Source organism: Sinohyriopsis cumingii, chromosome 1 (assembly GCF_028554795.1).
Source record: "Sinohyriopsis cumingii isolate HCF-2022 chromosome 1, ASM2855479v2, whole genome shotgun sequence".
Lineage (NCBI taxonomy): Eukaryota > Metazoa > Mollusca > Bivalvia > Unionida > Unionidae > Sinohyriopsis > Sinohyriopsis cumingii.
The window spans coordinates 134,362,015-134,379,674 of NC_142961.1; the positions used below are offsets into that span (position 1 = coordinate 134,362,015).

The 17,660-nt window shown below is 35.2% G+C and overlaps 1 protein-coding gene across 5 annotated transcripts in view; it reads right to left on the reverse strand.

Moving 5' to 3' along the window:
* The window catches only part of LOC149807893 (phosphatase and actin regulator 2-like), a 175,204-nt gene that overhangs the window by 112,471 nt on the left and 45,073 nt on the right, over window positions 1–17,660 (reverse strand). Inside the window, exon 1 of one of the 5 annotated variants that reach the window (XM_089971737.1) lies at window positions 3,174–3,291. The exons of the other annotated variants lie outside the window; for them this stretch is intronic. The gene's annotated coding sequence lies outside the window, so the exon portion shown is untranslated. Of the gene's footprint in view, window positions 1–3,173; window positions 3,292–17,660 lie in introns of those variants that run through there. 5 annotated transcript variants of the gene reach the window in all.

Consider the following 17,660-nt stretch of genomic DNA (forward strand, 5'->3'; position numbering starts at 1 on the left):
TTCAGTGGAAACAGAAAGTACTTATAATATTATTTTGGAACTATAGTAATTATTTAAAGCAGTTATGGACAACATCCTTTTGACATGTCAGGACTGATGGCATACCAGTATATTCATGGATCTGAAATTTATACTGAATTTTTCATTCTTTTTTTTTACTTGAATATAACTTTTTCAGGATTATTTTGTTCTTGATTCATAATATACGTCCTGTAAATTCCTCAAAAATTTTCATTCTATGACACTGATAATTAAATTGTTATGTTTTATGAAACTTGTTGCATTTTGCTTCTTTTGGGTCTTTAGTTAATGACCATAGAGTTGAAACAATATATTATCCCTGATGCCGTCATCATCTGACATAGCAACTCTGTTTAAGGAATTAATGTGGCAATCAAAAAGAAAAAGTGACTTTAAAAGAAGTAATTTTGGTGTACAAAACTTGAAAGGTGGGGGGGGGACCACACATGCTTACACAATTAAACTGCTACAACGAAATTCAAGAAACTATTCATTGCACTCCACCAGGAAGAGTAATTTTTAAAATTTCCAAAGCACACACTAAGCAATTCAATCCAGGATAAGATATTTAACTCTCCATAGATGTCAAAATCACATAATTAGTTTTAAAAGGATACATCCTGAACTGCCATGTGAAGCATAGTAATGCCTACTTTAACACATTAACCCCTAGCAACGACTTTATGGGGCAGGAGGTAGTAGCCTGCTGCCGAGCTCTGTAGCATCATGGTCATGCATGATACACTAACGTGGATGTATTATAGAAAGGCAGACAGATGTAGTTCTACAATGATACCAAATAATCTGGGATATCTAGTTGCACTACAAAATACAGATAGAAAAACCTCATCTTTTGGACCTGACTTTTTTATATGCAAAATTCACCCGTGGTCGGAATCCCATTTTGTGTCCGGATTTTAGACTTTTTTTGGTCTCAGATCTAAGGCAAACCGGTATCAACTGCAAGCAGACAGATGAGCCTTTGCAAAAAGTAGGATAAGATGGGCATTTGGAATAAAGAGTAGTCTCCATACGAAAATAATGGCTCTGTTTAGCAAAAAAAAAACAAAAAAAACAAAACAAGTCCAACTTTTACCCTTCGGCTCATGCGCGAGTCTAATAGCCAATAATGAAAAACAATGTTTCTAACACAACTAGGCAGTATGTTATTGAAAGATGACCGAGGATTTGGAGTTTTCAAGTCTATTCAGAAATAGCTTTCAAAATGTGTTTCCTACTCGATTTTCAGGCAAAAATGACAAAAACCTCCAGGGGTTAATGTGTTAAGAAGCCACAGCAACTTTTCTGAAGCAATGCCTACTTTGGAAGCCATAGCAACTGTTTCTAAGCCTGGCACATTTACTCAATAGATGGAGATCATTGGGCATACTATGAAACTACAGGATCAGAAAATTACCTGCAAGGTACTGAAATCACGCTAAATTCCAGACAGCAAGGTTGTTGATATCTCAATGATGGCTACTTTGACTATGTAAATTTGGTAAGCAAAGTGGAAATGGAGGCGATTCAGATGTATATAAAGTATTATAGGAACAAGGTTCACATCATAAGAATCCACAAAGTCCAACAATCTGGGTAAAGTTACTGATGCCTACTGCATTTGATTTGTTTTTTAAACATTCTTTTAGATAGTATGAAATGAAAAGAAAGAAGGAAAGAATGATACAAAAGAACATAAAGAACAACAATCAACAAAAAAGTTTGCATATATCTACACATATACTGCATTATTTTGCAATGTATAATATCACTGACAAGGCATGACATCAATGGGCATGCACTTTCATGGTCTCCCTTTTTATCTCATTGTTTTGTAACTAATTAGGTATTAAATATTATTTTATCATTTAAATGCAAATCAAACTGACATTTGCAGACAGCTCCCTCACCCCACCCCATATCGTATCCCTGCAAAACAGATTCGACAACCAGAGGACATCTACCATGCCAGGTACTTGCACCTTTGATGACATTCATATATTGCAAACAGATCATATGTGGAGCAGCATAAGCAATGTGTGTGTGTGTGTGTGTGTGTGTGTGTGTATGTGTGTCTGTTGGACAGGAGCATTCTATCTTGGAACACATTAAATAAAAATGTCTCTTTATGTATTTGATCAGCAAGATGATTCCATTAAATTCTTTGGTGAATTCTTTCTTGACACAAGACATCTACCATGCCAGGTAAAAACATTCAAATACTGCAAACAGAACAATCACGTGTGGAGAAGCATAAGCAATAGCAAGGTAATTGTTTGTAACAAAAAAATAAATAAATAAATAAAACAGAGGCAGAGTGATCCTGGCCTAGTGGGCTTGCATATACTGGGCAAAATAAGTTAGAGTTGTAACTGAACAAAATTTCTGTTTAAATGGCATAGAATGAAATTTTATTGAAATGTGTTAAATCTCTTAATTCAATTTAGAATAATGATCTAAACTATATGAATGATACTGTGTTCTTGATTAAAATATAAAACAAATACTTTGATGAAAGTATGGGACACTGAGTACACCCACTCTGTAATGTAAAGACTATAAAAAACAACATACTGCCAGTCATTTAGAACCAAGAAAACCAAATATCTATCATGTAAATGTTGAGTAAATTGAATATTTAAAAATAAATATACTGTACGTAACTGGAAACTGAACAGATATAGACCTACGTCCATTATTTGCCAACAGATCAAGGTCTGTGCAGTTTGCTAAGAATAGCCAGCAGAATAAACAACATAGATTCTGATCTGCAGGTGCATTATGTAATGGCTGATCAGTATCTTTGTTCTTACAATTTGATTCAACTCATAAATGAGTACACATGGTACGTATATATCATTTGAAGGTTGTGTCATGCATGGTTTGAAGATTGTGTCATGCATGGTTTACAAATAGTCCTTTTAGAATTGTAACTGCATCATGGCAACACATTACACCTATTTCCTGGCTTTACAAAAACAGTATGAAAAAATAAAAAAAATGTCTTTTACTTATTTCATGTCAACCAATGTCATCACAACTTACTGTCCCATGATCACATTCATGACAGCCATAAAAATTTGTCATAATTTCATAAAAGTTTAGAACAACCTTACCATCAAGAATGGGATTACTATCGACGAAATACTCACATATTGTATTCTGATGCAATACACAAATCAATGCTGAATATGCCGAGAGTCATCTTAAACCACTGAGCAAGCATACTGGTCTCAACCTGAAGACGTTCCTCCAAACTATAACAATATATCAAATTCAGACATAATGAAAAAAGACCCCTTGGGCCAATTTCCTTTTCTCAAAATGGCTATCAGGCCAATGTATGTACATGTATCATGTCATACAGTCCATGACAGTTGTCATTCATTCCAGACTGTACTTCAGCTTTAATGCCTTACCACTTCCATTATTTATACATTATTTATATACAAGCAGTATGGTCTACAGGTAGCCAGAAGGTATTCTGGACTTGGGTATAAGAAAAATGTTGCATGACAATTATAAAAAGTAGAAAGATGGTGAGTTTGAAGAGTGCTGGTTTGCTTTACCTGGACCAATCATTGGATTGAAAACAATTACACCTACCACAAATATCTGCTTACACATAAAGTCAAACTGCAAAACAACAAGATTCTAATCCGCCAATTAGCATAACATTCCTGCAGATCAGGGTCTATGTTGTGTTGTACTGATGACTCCTAACAAACTGCACAGACACGATTTACCAGCACATTAGAAGATGGCAGATCTGGGTCTCTGCAGTTTGCAGATACATACAATACTGATTACAGTAGCTTATCATATTCCATAAAAATAATTTTCCTTTGATAATTTCACCAATACCTTATCAAAGAGACATTTTTAACTGACTGAAAATTCAAACAGAATTGAACACAATATAGTGAAGTTATACTGATTTGAATGTGTAACACATACAGTGCTAGCCACCTAAGTGTTGACCAACAGTATGAATGTTCCAAAACGTGCTACCTTTATACCTGTGAATACATAATGGCTCACACCTTGCCAACAATATTAGACAGCAGTCCATCACTGAGAAAATGTAAGGTTTGACATAAGGCTGTAACATTTACATGTGAACGGTCGAGTTTAATTTGCTCTCTCTACACATTTACAAAACTGAGAATCATGTAAAAGAACACGCATCTGGTACATCTGGTGTTAGCCAATGCGTATGTTAAAGCAGGCATCATGTTTTGGAGATATTTACTTTTTTTTAAACCATGTATATATTGGTTTTATATGTAGCAATATGAAACAATATCACAAGGATCCTAGGCATGTTTTACCTAAGTTATCACATACATTCTAGAAAGTCATGTGTATCTATATTTTTTGTTTAATTTTCTGACCACGACTGCAGATTGTAAAGGTCATTTTGTAAACAAATCATTACATAGCTAATATTTGTCTAAGAGTGTAAATTATATTTCAAGATAATTATCATTTGTAGCTAAACATGCTTACTTCAATTTGAGTTCAGGACCTTTTAAAATTCTGGTCTACCTGGTGTCTGTCACATTCTTTACTAAAGTTTAAGAGGGGCCCCGAGTGGCCGAGTGGTCTAAAGCGCTCTTCGTTACGGATCACTGCCATCTCACCTCTGTCTGCGGCGGTTCGAGTCTAAGATTCAGCCAATGTGGGCATGTGAGAAAGCTTGCCAGTAGCTTCTCGTGGGTCGGTGGTTCTTTCCGGGGTTTTCCGAGTTCTTCCTCCACCATTAATACTGGCCGCCATGTATAGCCTATCGTGCTGAAAAATGGCGTTAAACCCCAAAACAACAACAACAACAACTAAAGTTTAAGCAAAAAACTTTTGACCCTCATCCTGGTCCTCTTATGATGTCTTAGGTTTTTATATTAAGTTTGTTTACATCAGAATTATTCATACTGCTCCGAAGGCCTAGTGTTCAGAGCATCCGCCACTGAATTGGGATGGGGGGTGGGGGTGTAGGGGGTGGGGGGGATTGGGTTCAAACCCTGGCCGATTCATACCAAAGACTTAAAAAAAAGGTACCAACAGCTGCCTTGCTAGACGCTCAGCATTAAGAGGTTAGTGTTAGGACTGGTCGGCCTGGTGTCAGGATAATGTGACTGGGTAGGAAATCATGCTACATGTCTGCAGCATGATGCTCCAGAACTAGACTTCACTATAAACTGCCACACTGCAGATACTGTAGCGAAATGACTGAAAAATTGTTAAAGCTATATTAAAAAATCCTAATAACACATACAGCACAGAATTATTCATACCTATAAGTTCAGTTGCATTCAGATTTAATCTGAGAGGTATCTCTTTTAAAAAGTATTCACTGGAAATTAGAAAGTGCTTGTATTTAGAACTAAATCACTATTTTTGAATTATTGTTAATTCCTTCTAGGACATTCTGGACTATCTCATTGTGATACATCTAGATGGTTAGCAAATCTGTAGATTTAAAACTGGCACAGCTTCACATTCAAGATTTGAGATCATTTGGAACACCACTGGCATTTATTTAGAACACTATACTTTAAGACTTGTAATAGAACTTTTAGGACTTTTAGGTATTTAATTCACAATAATGTAAATTCCTTTTAAATTTTACAAAAACTATTGATTTTTGCTCTTTTCTGTTACTTAGTTCAAAATCACAGAGACGTAATACATTCTCCCTAAACTGTTACATATATTCTAGAAAAAATGTTTCCCTAAACTGTCACAAATAATCTTGACATTTTACAAACTGATTTTTTGGCAAAATAAGAAGTAGAAGACATCATGAAAATGAATACAAGCTGTGGGACATACATTGTACATTTTGTCAACAACTTTCAAATAAAGACCTGAAAGATGTATCCTTATTGTGCAGATTGGGAAGAAAGAAGATTTGAATTTCAAATCAGCTCTGTTATACAGCATTATTTTGGTTGATTATATAGCATATAAGTTTAGAAACTTTGGAAAACATTGCAGTCTTAGTTTGACAAAGGTCTGTCAACAAGTTAATTCCTTTGGTCCTTATGTTCACTGAATGACATGCATATGGGTAAAGGGACTGAGTGTCTGTGTGTGCGATTCTGATTTCGATTTTAACGTAGGTTTAAGAGTTTTAGTCTTATTGCTTTGACGTCTGCAGCGTGGCAGTTTACAGTGATGTCTAGCATTGGGGCATCATTCTAAAGACATCTTGTCCTACCCAGTCACATCATTCTGACACCAGGCTGACCAGTCCTAGCACAAACCTCTTAATGCTGAACACCAAGTGAGGCTGCTGCTAGTATGATTTATATAAGTCTTTGGCATGACTGGGCCTGAGTTTGAACACAAAATCTCCCACAGCTGAAGTGGGTGCTTCTACCAATCAGGCCACCAGTGTTGTGGTAAATGAATCTATACTTTCCTATCAGTTATTTTATTAGTTTCGTCCATCTCTAATGTGTTGCCATGCCAACATTTAAGTACATGTATTATCAATCATAATGTATATGCAATAATGCCTGATGACTAATGAAATGGAATATACTGGCAGCTACCATTTTATAATCAGCATGTGATGGTTACAAAACAATAGCCATCCCAATCCAGTATATGTTTACAGTAAATAGTTTGATTCCCATCATTCAATCAGCATGGATGGGTTTTAGATTCGTGACCTGAATGGTGCAAGTTTGATTCCCATTAATCGGATCTGCCTGCATGGGCTAAAATGGAGTGTCCTTGGGAAAGGAACTTATCTTCCCTTTGCACAATATACCTGGTTTCCTTAAAGTGTTCCTGTGCTGTAAAGCACCAACCCAACCCAACCCAATCCAATCCAACTTTGCCTAACCTAAACTAACCCAACTCAACCCAACCCAATCCAATCCAACAGTAATGTTATTTGAATATTGTTAAATGTTGGCAGAAGTGAAACATCTTTGTGAAGGAATAAAGCAATCAACTTTTACTTTGTGTTTTCACTGCAGCATAGCTGAAGAAAAATACACATAAGTTTCTTTTTTAATAACATCAAATCAATACCACAAAAAATTGGTTGTCAATATGCTAAAATTAAAGATGCTAAAATATTTGTTATTTAAATTGTAAGTGACACTCAAAGCCAAGACATCAAAATTACCATCTGTATATGCAAATGAGCCATGTTCAGTGTAAATTATAAATGACTAGATATCAGTAACAAAGAAACATGTTTCAACACTCATTGTCCTTTTTAAGTTATTCATCACATGCACCATCTAAGTTCCAACACTGATACTGCCCCTCATGAAAATATAAATTAAACAGCCTTCATGATAACTGCCAGTAGGGTTGCTGTTGTCACTCTGTGAATCTGTGATGTCAGAAGAAATGCCTACTTGAAAGTCCAAGCTTGGACAACCCAAAAATGGTGCAGTATGGTCTGACCTATTTTTCGTAATCAAGGATCATTGAAAATGTGTGGCATGCAGGTTGATAACTTGATTATTTATCTTCATGTAAACTTTCTTAATGCTGTTTCACTTTTTTTTGTCCCATATAAATGTAATCTTTCATTAAAATACAATTCTGACATTCAGAACATTGGTTGTAGTCAAAACAGAATGTAATCATCTATCATGCAAATCATTTCTTTAAAGATTTCAGAAGTCTCTACCAGCCATTTTAAACATTAATTTACATGCAAATATAAATTCAGTCTAAAGTGATGCTGAAAATGTCATGTTAGCCACTATTTTTAACTAAATGTTTTTCTTTCAATTTTTAAAAAAACCATGCCCGCCTTAGAACTAATGAATTTGCTACCAGTAGGTTATAAGACGACAACTGCACAGGCTAGATCTACTGTTACATAATGCACTGGCAGATGTGGAAAGGTTTTGCGGAGTAATCAGTAGAACAACACACACCCTGATATTCAGATGCATTTTATGCTATGGCAGATCAGGATTTTTTTGCTGTTTGACTCTACTTATAAGAGAGTACATATAGTAGCAGGTTGTATGGTACTTAAATGCCATTAAACCATATACATGTATACTGTGACATGGCATAAAAAGTTAATAAGCAATTAAAAACAAGAACATTCTGCTTAGTCTAAGATATAAAAAACAAAGGAGTAATTTTTTCTTTTTCTTCTTAATATCAATGCCTTGCCATCACCCTTCATTGACTTAGGTTTAATGTTGTATTTGAGGTATCTCAGGCACTGTTTATGCCAGACTTATAAAATTAATAATGAGCTGCATGTCTTACTCATTGCATGATGATCCAACAAGTATTCTGCATGCTCTGTACATGCAACTTTGTAAAGTGAATGCAGCTGATATCTACTGTACCCTTTCTGCAAAATGAGGTCCCTGTGATACATGTTTGATACCTAATGTCAGTGTTGCATAAAATATGATTCCCAGTACCTATTTCGTTGATATGGGTGTGGTATTTATCAAGTTGTACCACCCTGAGTTTTAAGATTCCAGGACTAAAAGTGCAGTATGTTTTACAGGATGGAAGAAAAATAATCAATGCAGTCATCAGCTATTATTATTAAATGAAAGACCTTCCTTTGTTGTAAGGGTGTGGTTCTAATACAATCACCAGACTTTTCTGTTGACATGACTCCTCTGACAAGTGATGTCGGAGGCACACACTACAAACTATTTATCACCACCAGCCATGTCCTCGAGCACCTGCATCCAACAAGCTACAAATACAACAATACCTTCTAAAAATGTACACTTTTTTTAAAAATCAATGCTTACTTCACAGCTTGATATGATGTGATCATTACATGATAACATAACATGACATCACTGGTGACCAACGTTCCCACTAAGCTGCACACGCAAGCGACCGCGCAGAAACTTAGACATCCCCGCGCAGCTGAAATGTTCTCCGCTCAAGTCACCATAGACCGTAATACTTGCACAATGCAGGTGAATTGTTCTCCGCTCAAGTCACCGTAATGCATGCACAATGCAGCACAAATAACGCACACATCTACAATTTGCTTAGAGGGAATGTTGCTGATGACCTATTTGCATTATAGCACTGTGAGCTATTTGCATTATAGCACTCTTGGACAGATTGGACCTAACATGACTGTAACTTCTGTTTTATCAAATAATGTAAAAGAAAAATGTTACATAAAATTTAGAAAGAAAATGATGTCACCAAAAGTTTAGAGTCCTTGGGAAACCTCAAGCAATTTATGGCCTGCTGAAAAATCAACAGTGCAAACTGTAATTAACAAAACACAACTTTCCAGCATACTTTTCTTGTGTATTTCAACTATAATCTATAACCTGTGCAAATTTTATAAATATACATATAGCTATTGCTTGATGCACAGTTACTGAGATGGCACATGTACATTTCCCCATACTTTTTTTTATGTAATGACTCTTTTTTTCAGGAATACATTTCAACAAAGAGTAGTGTAAGAAATTACACACCAACCTATAAAATGTTCAGAGATTTGGATTGTTTATACCCTTAGCTATGTATAAGTATGAATTTTTCAAATAGTACGATACTCCAATAGTGGTCAACACTAATTTGGGTTCGTTTTATCTAAATGCTGGGGTGTCATTATTTTCAAAGAAAGATGGAACCTGAAAATAAGAAAATTCTAAAGGGTCACAATATTATCAGTCAACAGGTTCCATAAAAAAAATGGCCAAAACATACTCGCAAGTAGAGTTTACCTGAAAACAGCAGTGACCCAGATCTGCCATCACAATGTGCTGGCAGATTCTGATCTATGCAATATGTAAGAAGTAATCAGTAGAATAAGCAACATAAACCATTATTTGCCAGCACATTATGCAATAGCGGATCAGGGTCTATCTTAATCTGGAGTTGGATTTAACTTCTTGAGTTGCTATGCAATGAAGCACCAATCCATCCCAAACCATGCTCCAAGTTTTCAACAACACTTCCAGCAATGCCTTATAATGGAAAATAGCAGAAATCTCTCCATAATATTGCAAATTTATGTAGAGTTAAGTAGAACATAAACTGTGGTCAGCGAGTCATGCAAAAATGCTTGGGGCAGGATTGATTTTTAATGAAAATCCATTTTTATTACAGTTAGAAACATGGATGAGGTAAGATGAATTTGGGATTTAAGCATCAGAAAAGGCTTTTAAGTTGAGACAATGCGGAAACAATTTTGTGTCATTTGAAATAAGTTATAGAACGAGATTTTCCAGAAATTGTCAACAGTAAGGGTAGAATAGAGAGAATTATTCTAACTTTAATGGACATGTATTAATAATGGCAGCTATATAAATTTAATTCTGATTGGCCAAGTTAAAAAAAGGGGTGAATGTTTCCCAGATGAAATTCTGTGTATTGTACATCACAAAATTATTACGAGTTTCTGTGGAAGAGAAGTCTTTAGCTCCAGGAGAGTAGCACATATTCTCTCATTATATAAATTGTCTGAGGGATGAGGGTCTGGATGTAAATGAGAAACCCGGTACCAAAATGGTTACTGAGGTGATTCTGAGATGTAGGAGCAATCAAATCTTGAAAAGAACAAGGTGTTTGCATCAATCTCAGACAATTTCTTACTGATATGATTCTGTAACTATTTGTTTGAATTTAATCTTTTTCAATTTGTACATCGTCCTGATATGAGCCTGAATCAAATTGTTTCAATTTGTTGTCTTGATTGTTATAGGAATCATATTTCTAGGAATTTCTTGCATTACTTTTTATACAAATTTGTGAGAACTGTGTGAATTTATGCTATAAATTAAATGAATTACAGTAAAACCTGTTATGAGTGACCTCTACTATGAATGACCACCTGTCATTTCTGACCAAACTCATAATGCAAAGATAGATTTTATTATAAGTGCTGCCATGAGCAACCACCGGCTGAACGCAACCAGCAACCAAGATGTCTTGGCAAAATATGCATTTTGACAAACTATGAATGACCGTGTCACAAAAATGGGGATAAACTCCACTGACCTTTATTTTATCCCTGTAACAATGACAACTTATACTGTTCCATAATTAAAAAAGGGCTGGCTATCCATATCTGAAATTTTGATGACATTAATCCAGCCAATGATTAGATGTAGTTCACAGGCAGAATGTATGGATTAATGTCATAGTAGGGAGTTACATTAATTGTCAGTAATAGATAGTGTTTATAACCTGTCCGGCTGTGACCTGCAAAACCATATAGTATGCCTGAATTCCCAGAAGACATTATCTGATGTAATGAGAGTGGGGATATTGTTCTATAAACCCACAAGGAAAGACTGACAAAATATTTAGGTCAGCTATATATGTAACTTTCAAAGGAAACAGCTCCATATAGTCCCCGAGTGAGAGAGAGAGAGAGAGAGCTGGAAGCAAACAACTAATTTATGGTTGATGACCCAAAAGAGGTTGAGGGAGAGAGAGGAAAAGGAATACTAATCAAACTTGCCACCAATGTTAAATTTGAGTGACAGGCAAGCAACCAGGTTGCACAGGCATGCTGGGTAATCGAGTTGGAACCTCCCCATCAACATCATGATGAAATTTGTCTTATCAGTAGAAACAGAATGGCTAACTGCATTTTTATAAACTTGGCAATTATTTATAAGAGAAGTGTATCCTTCAAATGTGATGTTCAATTTCACTTTGCTTATATAACTGAATTAATTGTTATATTCTGCATATGGAGTTTGTGTCGTTCTATTCTATATCTATGCTCAGGTCTCCATTTACTCCAGCTATAAATTTCATATTTTATTGATTATTACTCAAGATGGGCAATAACACTGTGGGCAATAATCTTCTAATAATGATAAGCAAACCACCAAATAACACACTCTAGTCATTTATCCATTTCATTAATCCTTATTTCTCATTATGTAGACACTACGAAGATGGTGAACTAGTCAGTACATTTAAATATAAACAACAAAGAGTTACGGTATAATAAAGATATTTATGCATAACTGTGTTATAAGAATGTTCATGTAAGCATATAATAAACTCAGTACATGTCGAACACCCCTTTAATACAATAATTTAAAACAAGATGGGAAGACACATCTTTGTTATTAATGAACAAATTCATTTAATGGATTTAAGCTTTAACACCTGTATCTGAAATTTATACAAAACCTGAAATGGAATTTACCTCTTTAATTTAATTTTACACTGAAAACTATACAGAAAATGACCTATATTTCCATACATACTACAATGAAGACTGGCTTTGTGATAATTAATCACTTTAAAGTGTACTTTATCAAGGGTCTAGTGCTTAGATGAAATTAAAGTTTTAACCCACTTTTTGGATCCTGACTTGTGCTAATGTAAATGCTGTTGCATGCATGGTTGTGTAGCAGAGACTTTTAATGTGATTTAAATGTTTTCCAATTTTCTAGTTTGTACATAGTCATGTTGAATAGAATCCACATCTTCCAAAACAATACAAGCAGAATCTTTACAGCACACTCACCCCATGGCCTTATGGACATTACTCATTTGTGGTAACAGGTCTAGCTCTGTGGTCTACGAGAACAGGCATTTGTTTATGCAAATTAATTAAATGATTATTTACAAGACTTAAAATTAGTTTTAGATTTGAAAATGATGATATTAGAGACAAGATAGGAGATTAAGTTTTTCTAATTAGCAAGAGTATCTTATATATAGATTTTAAAGAAATATATATTTTATACTTGAACTCTGACAATCTTTGCCAACCCTTACACATAAACTACATTTAACATTTATATTTTGAGGAAGAGGTTAAAAGTGAGTGCGAGTCTGATCAGATGTATTATAATCATTTATGTTTTGAAATCAACTTCTAGACAACTCATTAGTGAGATATCAAATGTTTAGTTTAATGTAGGAAACAGATCTGTGTACCAGAAACTATTGAGCCAGCTATAGAAATATGATATGAGGATGTCTCCTGTGGAGTCCACTAGGGTAATATATATATACTTGTGATGGGAATCGGTCAGAAATTCATAATCGATAATCGGTTCCACTTAACCAACTGATAATCGATTATAATTGGTTACTAACAGCAAATTTTAATTTTTGTTTGTTATTCAGTTATATCTTTTATCAATAGTTCATGATGTTAGTAAATGTACAGGAGTAATCTCTTTTAATGACATGTATACTTTAACCTGACAATAATATTACATTTTTGTCTATTGTGTTGTGTGTTATTTTTGTTCTATATCTTTGTTAAATGAACGCAACTTTTTATGGTTGATAAGTCATATGCAACTGAAATACTGCTACGATCCCCATAAATCCTTTCATTCATATGTGATGTGTTGATAATTTTAAGTGTAGAAGGACATGGTTTTCTTGTTTGTCACTGTTTACAAATACTACAAATAATGTTGCATTTAAAACTGAAACAAATCATCAAAATGTGTTTAAATTTACAAACTCAACTATTTAACAACTTGATCATGTAATAATGGCTATATGTTCCTAATTATGAAATTTTGCACCTATGAAATATCATATGGTTTTATATTTGTAGTTGTGAAGGGAATTAATAAATTTCAGGTCAACTTTAGTGGCTGGGAGTTTTTCTAACCTTTGTGCTTTGCATACAACTAAAAAGTAGTCTCCCTTTGCATACAACTAAAAAGTAATCTCCCTTTACACATTATGGAGTTTCACAATCGATTATCTTATTGGTTCGCTCAACCAACTGATGATTGATTATAATCGATAATCGGAACAACACTAATATATACAGAAGCAGAAATGGTTAGAGGGAGCTTTTGAATTTGAATTAAATAAATATGTAACCAAGATGTATGTTTGTTTGCTCTACCAGCAAATTCCCCAATGTAGGTGTCGCCCACCCCACACAACTACAAAAGTTTGGTGGAGAATCTGGGTAGTTCTAGATTTACTATGAAATCTGGATTTAATTGCAGTATGATTGGATTTCATTTAGATTTTACAGCCTAATTCATGGAATCATAACCACTGATGAAAGTCACCTGATAGATGCAACTGCTCCCTAATTTGAGATTTATCATTTGGACCTATGCAGAAGAAATTTAAGGGCCAGGATTTCACATACATCAAATTACTTCTACAAGGATTTCAAGCTCTTTAAACTTTGTTCTGTGAGACAGAAAGAATACCAACATGGCACATAATAATGGAGATGACTTCAACCTCATTCCAGGTTTTACAGGAAATGGTACAGATGCTAAGCTAAGTACACGCTTTCAACTTCTAGTGCAAACCAAAAGGTTTCAACGACAATAAAGCTAAAACAACATTGCTTCTGCTTCCAACAGACAATTCCTTATGCTGGTACATAGCTCTACCTGAAGACACTACAAATGATTACGAACTATTAAAAACAACATTCATTCAGTGCTATGGACCCGATGAGAGAACCAAATAACAACGAACTGCATCTCTCTTCCAAACTGCACAAGGGTCATCAAATGTAGAAGATTACATTGCTTCAGTTACTCTGCAGGCATCTGATCTGGGTTTACCAGCTGCACAGATCCAGTCAATTATCATCAATGGACTCCGCCCTACCATACACCAGTTTGTGCTACAGCAGAATCCTGAAACCTTAGAAAGCCTGATCCAAAGTGCAAAGCTAGCTGAAACCACAACAACTGATAGCACCCAGCAACAAGAGGCAACAGTAGCAGCAATAGGTAGACTTGAAGAAAAACTTAATGCTTTAAGTGTGCAAATGACTGCCACCCAGTATGCAACAAAGATTCCCAACAACAGTGCAACTTACCACTCTCAAAGTCATGAATTGCCATGCCACCGTACAGATCAACTGAATCGTGCAGCACAACTGCAACTTTTGTGGAAGATCTCCACTTCACCAGAAGTCTAAATGTCCAGCTTATTGGAAACAGTGCATGAAGTGTGGAAAACCAAACCATTTCGCATGTGTTTGCAAGTCATCACCATGTACAGGACAATGACGCCAGAAAATATCAATCCCTTTTCTCAGAAAAAGCAGCACATGAAGAAAGAGCAAGTAATAACATGGCTACAATTTCTAACTTGCAAAAGAACGCTGTTAGAGTTAAAATCAACAATAAAAGAGTTGATGCCCTTGTGGATACAGGAGCTGCAGTATCAATAATTTCACTCAATCAATTTGAGCAAGTCGAGTGCCAGGAACATTTAAATCCTCCTATAATTCCATTCATCATTGGAGTTAATGATGATCACCAGAAACCACTTGGAACTGTAACCCTTCAGCTTTGGATAAATCGCCTAAAGTGATTCATACTTTTAATGTGTTTTCTAATCTGCACTGCAACATGATTTTGGGGATCGATTTTCTTGAGGAAAAACATGCAAAAACTGATTTTGTACAACAAAACTTTATCTCTTTATGATGGAATGACAGCCTCAGAGTTAGAATTACCTACAGACAAAAATGTAGCAATAGCATGGACAGTAGCATGAGTAATTGTTCCTGCACAATCAGAATGCAGTATAACTGTGACTATTAAGCACTATCATAAACATGACTGTCAAACTTACTGCAACCACTTGCTCACCTTCTATCCACAACAAATGTTATTGGAACTAGAACAATCAGCAAGATTTCTGCATGCAAAGCTACAGTTACACTTATGAATCCAACAAATAAGGACATTCAAATACGACCTGGAAAAGCAATAGCTACTGTGTATCCGATCAATGATGCAGACATTTCTAGCACAGAAAGTGATCGAACAAATGGACATAAAACTGTTAACGTATGTGCTACTGATAGCAAAGATGACCATTACATTAAAATTGCCAAAAACTTGGATTTAATCTAGCTGAAACAAATCTAAGAGATAAAGATAAAAACAAAATCTAGCTTTTCTTGGTAAAAATCATGATGTATTTGCAAAAGACCTTTCTGAACTTGGATGTACAGATGTGTACAAGCATAGAATTGAAACAGATGCCCCACCAGTTCGTCAAAGATTCTACAAGACTAACCCTATTCAGAAAGCAGAGATTGAACACCAAGTAGAGGAAATGCTGAAGCATGATATTATCAAACCATCAAATTTCCCTATGGCATAGTCCAGTTGTTGTGAAAAAGAAATCTGGAGAGTTCAGATTTGCAGTGGTCTATCAACACCTCAGCAAAGTAACAAAGCCAGAAATCTTTCCTTTGTCATTTTTAAGTGACATTCTAGAAACAATTGGTGAATCGGAAGTGAACTATATGAGTGTTGTGGACTTGGCTTTAAGATTTTGGGAGATTCCTCTTGATCCAGACACAAAACACAAGTCAGCTTTTGTAACGCTTAATGGATTATATCAATTTAAGAAACTTCCATTTGGCTTGGTATCGGCACCCATGAGTTTTCAAATGGTTCTTAGACAGGTGTTACAGGGGCTTACATGGAAAAACGCTATGTGTTACATAGATGATATTCTTGTCTTTAGTCCAAGTTTTGAGCAACATCTAATACACCTACAATTTTTTTTTTACCGACTCAAGTATGCAAATCTAAAACTAAAACCATCAAAATGTAAATTTGCCACTAGAAAGGTGAAATATTTGGGACATGTGATATCCAAGGATGGAATCAAACTTGACAAGGACAAACTAAAAGCTGTGACAAACTTTCCTACACCAAAAAATGACCACGATGTGAGGAGCTTCTTAGGACTATGCAATTATTATAGATGGTTTATTAGATGCTACAGCGAAATCAGTGCTCCTCTAAACAAGCTCTTAAAAAAGGATGTAAAATTTACATTGACACCTGATTGTGAAAGTGCATTTCAAAAACTAAAAACTGCAATGATAACAGCACCTGTTCTGGCATATCCAAACATGATATGCCAGAACAGTTGCTGTTGTCATTGCAGAAAGCCATTCATACTATCTAACGATGCCTCAGGAAATGCAATTAGCTATATACTTGCACAGAAAGATCAGATGGGAAGAGAACATCCAATAGCTTATGCAGGGAGAGAACTATGCGAAGTGGAAAACAAATGTACAATAACAGAGCGTGAATGCTTAGCATTAGTGGAAGGAATACGATATTAAAGACACTTTCTCGAGTATAAAAAATGTACTATCATAACGGACCATGTTGCATTGAAATGGCTATAAAATATAAAACAAAATACAGGCCACTTAGCAGATGGTGCTTGCTGTTGCAAGGATTTCATTATGACATAATTCATAAAGCTGGAAGAATTCACCAAAATGCAGATGTATTATCTAGAATGCCATATGATCAACAACCTAAGGATAATGACGCTGACTGGAATATAGAGCTATTTTTGCAATGAAATAGAAGAATTGAAACCTGTTATGGCTACACTGGAATATACAGAACACATTCCAGAAATGGAGACCAACATCCATACAGCTGTTTACAGCATCAGGGATCAAGCTAATGACTCTCAGCAAGTGATCAATTTTCTTTCTAACAGACTGCAAGAGGTCAAAGAACAACAGTCACTGTGTCCTGAGTTGGCCCCTATCAAACAGTACTTGGAATTAGGGTAGCTACCACAAGACAAACAACAATTAAAACTGTTGCAGAAAGCCAACAGTATATCATATTAGATGGGTTGATTTATCACCTGTGGGACCAAAGAGCCAAAAAATTACCAAAAGATAT